Source organism: Spermophilus citellus, assembly GCF_964194105.1.
Source record: "Spermophilus citellus genome assembly, chromosome: 17".
Taxonomy (NCBI): domain Eukaryota; kingdom Metazoa; phylum Chordata; class Mammalia; order Rodentia; family Sciuridae; genus Spermophilus; species Spermophilus citellus.
Genome location: NC_138199.1, coordinates 10,921,228 through 10,929,535, shown reverse-complemented (window position 1 = coordinate 10,929,535; position 8,308 = coordinate 10,921,228). Strand labels below are relative to the sequence as shown.

Below are 8,308 nucleotides of genomic sequence, written 5' to 3'. Positions count from 1 at the left end.
TTATATCATTTCACACTGTGCGAAATCCTCAAACTAGTGATACAATAGAAAAAAATCAGTAGCAAGGGAATTTTATTGTAATGCATTCATATAATTTGGTCCTTCTCCAAATCAAACTGATTTAAAACAGACACAATCTTGTTAAACCCCTCTAATGAAGTTCTAACAATAATCTATATGCCCTAGAACAAAAGAGCAATTGATGAAGTAATTTGGAAAAGGTCTAAAAGCAATATGCTAGATTATTAAAATTCAAAAGGAGCCTAAAATTGTTAACAAAACCAGATCTGAAAGAAAAAAAAAAACACCACAAATGAAATTTTAAAAAAGTTAAACAGGAAATTTGGAGCTTATTTATTTATTTGTTTTAAAGAGAGAGAAAGAATTTTTAATGTTTTTTTTTTAGTTTTTGGTGGACACAACATCTTTGTTTGTATGTGGTGCTGAGGATCGAACCTGGGCCGCACGCATGCCAGGCGAGCGCGCTACCGCTTGAGCCACATAGCAAAGGTGATTCTATATGAAAAAACTGGAGAGGATTTCATAGATGATGGAAGTTTGAGGGTTTTTTTTTTGGGGGGGGAGGTTGGTTTTGTTTTTGTTTTGGGTACTAGGGGTTGAACTCAGGGGCACTTGACCACTGAGCCACACCCCCAGCCCTATTTTATATTTTATTTAGAGACAGGGTTTCATTGAGTTGCTTAGCACCTCCCTAAATTGCTGAAGCTGGCTTTGAACTCACGATCTTCCTGCTTCAGCCTCCTGAGCTGCTGGGATTACAGGCATGCACTACCATGCCCAGCTTTGAGTTCTTAATTTTCTTTTTTTTTTTTAATTTTAAACATGTTGTAAGGGCACTACCAGTGTATTTCACAAAGACATAAATGAATGCATCCCAGCAACACAAATGTTTGCTCCTGATTATTTACATTTTTTCTCATATAAATGTAGAACTTTGGTATATAAATAAATATGCCTGGTTTCGTATACCTTTGTAGTGCAGCTTACCAACAAATCATCTGAGCTTGGGTTTTGTTTAATTAATTAGAGCAGGTATGCTTTTGATGTTACAGAAGGGATAGAGGAGAGGAAAAGCAATAGAAGTTGTCCATTTTACATTAGTTATCTTGTTCTTGGGAGCTTGAGGACGATATTCCTGTGATTGGGAACATCAATACCTGGGCATGCATGAGTGTCCTATCAGGAAGGCTGGTGACCACCCCGATAGCTTCTTCAATGAAGTGTGCTTCTCCTTTTGGTTTCCTGGTAAATGTGCTTATCTTCTCTACTGTGGACATAAGTCTCTCAAATCCATCAGGCACTTTGAAGCTCAAGGTAGAGATTTCCAGCTTAAAAGTCGCTAACTCATGTAACTCTAGATTTATACCACCTAAAGGCCTCTGCTACACCAGTCCATTGGGTGGGGTAGAGACTCTGGAATTGATCAGAGGGGGTGTGTGTTCATCTATGGTGTCATGGTGGTTCTGACTAATGGAAACCATTATTATTTTTTTTTCTACAGCAGAGAGGGGATTCAACAGATTCTTGGTGGGCTCTAATATACCCAATCCTGTTGCATTCATTGGCAGTTTAACAGGCTGCTTCTGATTGCCCATAAAGACAATGTTCTGGGTGTCTCTTCCCAAGGAACACAAAAGCTTCTTGTTGCTATGGGAACTGCTCCACTGATATCTCAAGTCACATGCATCATGGATATCTAGTAGTTTGGTCCACATAGCCAATAGCTCTCACTTCCAGCTAAGACTCCTCTTGTTTCTTTTTTTAAAATTTCTTTATTTAATTTATTTTAGTTTTTTAAATACACGACAGCGGAATGCCTTATAATTCTTATTACACACATAGAGCACAATTTTTCATATCTTTGTATATAAAGTATGTTCACACCAATTCATGTCTTTATACATGTACTTTTGTCTTTTTTTGCATTACAATTCTTATTACAATTTTTTATATCTTTGTTTGTATATATAGTATGTTGACACCCAATTCATGTTTTCATACATGTACTTTGGATAATGGTGTCCATCACATTCCACCATCCTTGCTAATTCCCTGCCCCCTCCTCTTCCCTCCCACCCCTTTGCCCTATCTAGAGTTCGTCTATTCCTCCCATGCTCCCCCTCCCTACCCTACTATGAATCAGCCTCCTTATATCAGAGAAAACATTTGGGATTTGGTGTTTTGAGATTGGCCAACTTCACTTAGCATTATCTTCTATAACACCATCCATTTGCCTGCAAATGCCAAGATTTTATTTTCTTTTATTGCTGAGTAAAATTCCATTGTGTATAGATGCCACATTTTTTATCCTCTCATCTACTGAAGGGCATCTAGGTTGGCTCCACAGTTTAGCTATTGTGAATTGTGCTGCTATAAACATTGATGTGGCTGTGACCCTGTAGTATGCTGTTTTTAAGTCCTTTGGGTATAGACCAAGGAGAGGGATAGCTGAGTCAAATGGTGGTTCCATTCCCAGATTTCCAAGGAATCTCCATACTGCTTTCCAGATTGGCTGCACCAGTTTGCAGTCCCACCAGCCATGTTTTTATTGGCAAGGTGCTTATTTCCAGCAAGTGCTTCAGGGAAGTAACTTCCTTTTCAGCATTATGGACAAATATGGAAGAAAAAGGTGCCTTAAAACTTAGCTCCAGGTGGTTTCAGTAAAAGCTGTCTGAATGGAAGTGGCTGACTCCTGGAAATGACCACTAGCAACTAACTGCTCTTTTGGAAGTTGCTAGAGGGATGCTGTTCATCCAGAGAGTTTCCAGAGTATCGATATTTTCATCTGTCCAATGGGACTGCCAGACTTCCTTTCAATGATGCACTTCACTGGCTGTTGGTCTCTAAAAGCAGCCCAAGAACAACCATGCTTTTTGTTCATCCCCAAAGCATTCCAAGCTGCAACTTTGCTAGGACCAGCTGAACTGAAGTCGGCAAAGTCATCCGAGTATTGAGAAGCACGGCTGTTCCACTAGACTTTCTTGCCAACTGACATTCGTCTGAGAAACCATCGGAAGTCTGTTTTAGGTTTGATTCATTTCCACTTGGCAAAAAGCAGAATTTCCAAACTCATCAATTGGTACTCTAAAGTGTGGAAAGTGCTCTGAGGATTCTTGGAAAGTGACAGGGTTTAACTGGGAATTGAACTCAGGGCCACTCAGCTACTGAGCCACATCCCCAGCCCAATTTTGTATTTTATTTAGAGACAGGGTCTCACTGAGTTGTTTAGTGCTTAGCTTTTGCTGAGGCTGGCTTTGAACTTGAGATCCTCCTGCCTCAGCCTCCTAAGCTGCTGGGATTATAGGCATGTGCCACTGCACCAGGCCTTCATTGAATCTTGAGTACCAGTTACCAGAGATAGAGTGGTATCACCAAAGTCATCCTCATTAGTATTGATGCAAGTGACAAGGTCATGGCTACGATCGTCATTTCTTTACACTCATTTTCTTCTATAGGATCAATGTTTGGGCTTTGGGAATTACTAAACTTTCTCCTTTCTTCTTTGGAAGAACCAACTTCTTCATCATTCACAAATTTTAAAAGAATCTATGCACAGGTCAGCACATTTTGAAGTAAATAAATCAAGATTTCCCTCAGTTTTACCTCCCTCTTTCCTAAAGGCTTCTGAGTAATTAGCTGAGCCTACGAAACTCCAAGCATTTGATTGAATACTTGAATTTAAAAATTCATCCTGTAGCAGTGTTCAAAGGAAGTCCTTGTTTTTCCAACACTGAAACCTCTGTGAGTCTCTAAGCTTATTTCAGAAACAAACCTGATCCTCTCCATCAGTGCCTCCTTTATCATCAAAGCTTCTACTCAAAGACACTTCTTTACAGAATTCAGTTTATTGGCTCGGGTAATTTTGTTGCTTTCCCGAATGGTTAGTGCATCACTATCATTTAAAACTTCACATCTCATTTCTTCTAGTTGTATCCTTTCCTTTTGGAAAATGTGGTAAAATCTGCAAATTCCTCCCAGGACTAGGTGCAAAGTCTAAAATACACTCAGGGCTGTGGGTGCTAAGAGGCTTTTGTTTCTTTGAATTAGCTACATTGTTCAGATCATCTCTTCCCTGAGGATTTAGTTTCCAACCCTGCAAACCCAGTTAGAATCTCCAGAGGATGAGGCTTTTGCCTAACAGCATGGTCTGATGATGGATAGACTTATCAATTCTAAAATCTCCTGGAGAGAAACTTCTGAGTGTTTCTCAACATTCTGTCTCTGCTCTACTTACTTCATTTAAATTTCCTGGACTTTCCATTGCCATCAATGGGAGTGTCTAAGGTTTTAGATGAAATAATTTCTTTTCTGGTAGAAAGTAAAACATCAGACTGTCTTTTCACAGGAGTAGGAAAATTCAGCAGTCTCATTAACAGTCTCAATGGTACTGTCTCATCAGGATCATTTTTTTTTTAAGAGAGAGTGGGAGAGAGAGAGAGAGAGAGAGAGAGAGAGAGAGAATTTTAATATTTATTATTTAGTTTTCGGCAGACACAACATCTTTGTTTGTATGTGGTGCTGAGGATGGAACCTGGGCCGCACCCATGCCAGGCGAGCGCGCTACTGCTTGAGCCACATCCCCAGCCCAAACATCAGTACCATTTTTAATGGACTTAATGCTTGTAAGGCTATCTATGTTTTCTGAAAAATCATGAATTGGTATAAAATAGTTGAAAAACACAAACTCATCCCTGGGACCAGTATAATCAGTGATATCAAAATCAACAAATCCTATGCTAGAAGGGTTCACTTCTGAAAATCCACAATATTCTCCAAATTCATCCTCTTCATCATCCTCTGCTCCATTGTCTACGGGTGGTGGGGGTATAAAAAGTAGGTATGATATTTGGCTTTGTTGTTCGGTTGCTTTTAAAGAATTAATTTGTACCCAGCTTTTCCACAGTGGGTGGGATGGGCATGGCTCAGGTGGGCTGGAGGAGTGACTGGCTCCCCCAGGAAGGACATGCTGTTTGGAACTGGTGAGAGCAGAAGGCAGGCTGTTCCCAGCCTGTGTGGGCATCGCCACAGCCACCCACCCAAGAATTTCACTGCTGCCTCTACCTTCTTCTGCAGGAAACCCCACCCTTCCTTCTTTGTTTTTTAAATGTTTATATCCAACAATGGTAGACAATGGTCACTTAGCCAAGGATAGACATTCTCTCTATATACCTAATGAGAAAGCAAACTGTCAATCTACATGACCATCAAAGGGAAAGAGCAAAGGGTTTGAAACAGTAGTAAGGAGAATTAACAGGATGGAGAGGATTGCACAGTGTCAGGGCTGCACAGATTACCTCAAAGAGAGGATGGTTTGGTGCTCACAGGGCTGAAGTGTTTAAGGAAACCGAATCCCTTGTTCTTACCTCAATTTCCCTGCCCCCTTGGTTTATTTTCCTTTTGGATAGCCCTCAGCAAGTTTTCTTTGTCAGGGTCTCCATATTCTGGTTGACAAGGTCTTTGGACGGTTGTGACATAGTTTCAGTAATAAGGGAAGGTTCCAGTAACTTGGTTGCAATAGATAATTATGACATTTTCTGGAAACTGTAGTGCCCCTTGAGAGATTATAATTAACTTAGCTGGTGGGTAGGGGTTCTTGACATACCAGACCCCTTCTCCATTGCCCATCTGTTTCTGTTAGGGTCCCCAAGATTTTAAGTAACAATTCTGCCAAGGGATTGTAATTCTCTACAGCATGGGGAAAGTGGGGCATTAAACATCTCCTTCCCAAATGCTTGCCTGTTGGATAAGATTCCTTGATTTTTCAGTTTTATTACTCCTGGATTTTTCTTAGTGATTAGATTTTCATTGTTGTTTTTCATTTCCTCCTCGTAGAATATTTTGCCAAGAATGTTTTATAGTGCAGGCTTTCTTGCTGTAAATTCTTTTAGCTTCTGTTTATCATGGAAGGTTTTTATTTTATCATCAAATTTGAAGCTTAATTTTGCTGGATATAAGATTCTTGGTTGGCATCCACTATCTTTTAGAGCTTGATATATGTTGTTCCAAGATCTTCTGGCTTTGAGGGTCTGGGTTAAAAAAATCTGCTGAGATTTGAATTGGTTTTCCCTTATACGTAATCTGATTTTTCTCTCTTTCGGCCTTTAAAATTCTATCCTTAGTCTGTATGGTAGGCATTTTCATTATAATATTTCTTGGTGTAGATCTGTTGTAATTTTGTACATTTGGTGTTCTATAGGCCTCTTGTATTTGATTTTCCAATTCATTCCTCAGGCTTAGGAAATTTTCTGTTATTATTTCATTGAAGAGATTGTGCATTCCTTTGGTTTGAATCTCTGAACCTTCCTCTATCCCAATAAATCTTAAATTTGGTCTTTTGAATTCTTGGATGTTTTATTCATGGTTTCTTACTATCTTCACTGAGAGGTCAACTTTATTTTCAAGATTGTATATTGTCTTCGGTCCTGTCTTCCAAGTTGTCTAGTCTGTTGGTGATGCTGTCTATTGAGTTTTTTAATTGGCTTATTGTTTCTTTCATTTTGAGGATTTCTATTGTTTTTTTTTTCAGTATCTCTATCTCTTTCTTGAAGTAATCTCTTGCAACCTATATTTGCTCCCTTATCTCTTTGTTAGTGTGATAGATGGTCACCTGTATTTGTTCTGTTATCTCTTTGTTGGAGTGATCGGTTTTTGCCTGTATCTGCTCACTTAGGTCATTCTTTAATTCTCAAATCATTGAAGTTATGTATATTCTGAACTCCTTCTCTGACATTTTATCGACTGCACTATCTATGGATTCTATTGTTGTAGTGTCTTGGTTTGTTTGTGGCACTTCTCCCTTGTTTTTTCATGATGTCTATGTGTCTTCCTCTCTTCAGTGTAGATCTAAGGTTCTATAGCTTCTGCCCTATTGTCTTATAGTGTCCCTACAAGTTATCAATACCTCATTTTTAAGGGTGAGATCAATATTACAGCACTTAATGAACCCAAAGTGCAGCCATATATCAGTTAGCTTCTATTTTTACACTTACAGTTTTGTCATTTTAAACAGAAATGATGAGTTCAGTTATCCTAAATCATATAGGCAATAGGTTTGCAGTTTCTGATGGTGAAAGGGGAGTCTGGGGGGTTGGCTGATATCTTTAAGGGTAGGATGTGAGAATATGGAGGTATTAGATTATATGACTAGTGAGAGGGTGAGAATAAGAAGTTAGCAGTTAGTAGGAGAAACAAGAGATAGGCAACCCCATGCAAGACTCCCTGTTACCTCAGCAACAGGATAGTTGTTAGCACCCCTAGTAGAGAAACCTCTGGGGCAGCCAGGCCACAGGGACCTTGGTGATGTCTTACCAGGATCCTTATTGTTGTCTCTTGATAGAAGCGGTGATATCCCAGTTTCACGGTGGTGGCAGCCTCAAAGCCCATATGTATCCTGATGTAGGGCTGTGGAGCCACGCTTTGGTGAATAAGGAGGCCCAGCACAGGGTGGCTGTCCACACAGGCATGGGGCGGCTCTCCCCCAGAATTACTGGCCACTAGCATGGGTTGGGCAGGTGGGCTATGCCTCTGGAACTCTGGTGCTTAGATTTAATGGTGCTGATCTTCATTGTTCTTTTCCTCTACCCACCGGTTCATGGCTAATTAACATACCTAACACAAGGACTCCCCAATCAAAAGCATCACACAGTGAGGGTATGAAATTCCACATAGTTCTTGGAAGCCACATCTTGACACTGACTTTTCTATACTATGGAGATCCCACATCCATTATGGAGATTAGGAATGTGTCATGGTTGGTTTGTACAGTACCCACTTGGAGAAGCTGGAGCTACATTTCACATAGATCCCTTCCTTGTCTGGTTCTATATTAGAGTTTACAGTGGCCTTTGTGAAGATCATTGAGTCTGTAGCTTGTTCTTATTCTGCTCTCTCTGCATCCAGCAGTACCCCCCCCCACTTCTGCGCCTGTGGACCACTTCTGCACCTTGAGCTTATCAGCAGATTTTGGAGGTAGATCCATATGATACTGGCAGAAGCTACCTATAGAACTATAGGAAGTTACCTTCCTACAGTACCTCACTGTACTCTTTATTTTACAGCCCCACTTTGCGGGCTGTACATGTTTGGCTTATGGAATCAAATGCACTAGAATCCCTTCTTCAGTCCTCTCTCTTCCCTCTAGACCTTTACTTTCCAACTCCTGCAACAGTTGTGTGTGGTCAGATCACTCTCCCATAACTCACCAATGCTTTGTTTGCTGGTGGAGACCCTGACTGATACTGAAGATCTTATCACACAAACAAGATCTGTGCCATCAAATATGGTATGT

At 40.2% G+C, this 8,308-nt stretch overlaps 2 pseudogenes across 2 annotated transcripts; both read right to left on the bottom strand.

The window, feature by feature from the left end:
• Positions 1 to 1,118: 1,118 nt before the first annotated feature.
• Positions 1,119 to 1,736, bottom strand: LOC308635517 (aftiphilin-like; annotated as a pseudogene). The gene has a single exon. The product of its transcript is annotated as an aftiphilin-like (transcript).
• Positions 1,737 to 1,758: 22 nt separating this feature from the next.
• LOC308635516 (aftiphilin-like) lies at positions 1,759 to 7,521 on the bottom strand (annotated as a pseudogene). Its single transcript has 4 exons — positions 7,330 to 7,521; positions 3,342 to 4,386; positions 2,556 to 3,064; positions 1,759 to 1,776 (listed from the first exon to the last, which is right to left on the bottom strand). The product of its transcript is annotated as an aftiphilin-like (transcript).
• Between the last annotated feature and the right edge of the window lie 787 nt (positions 7,522 to 8,308).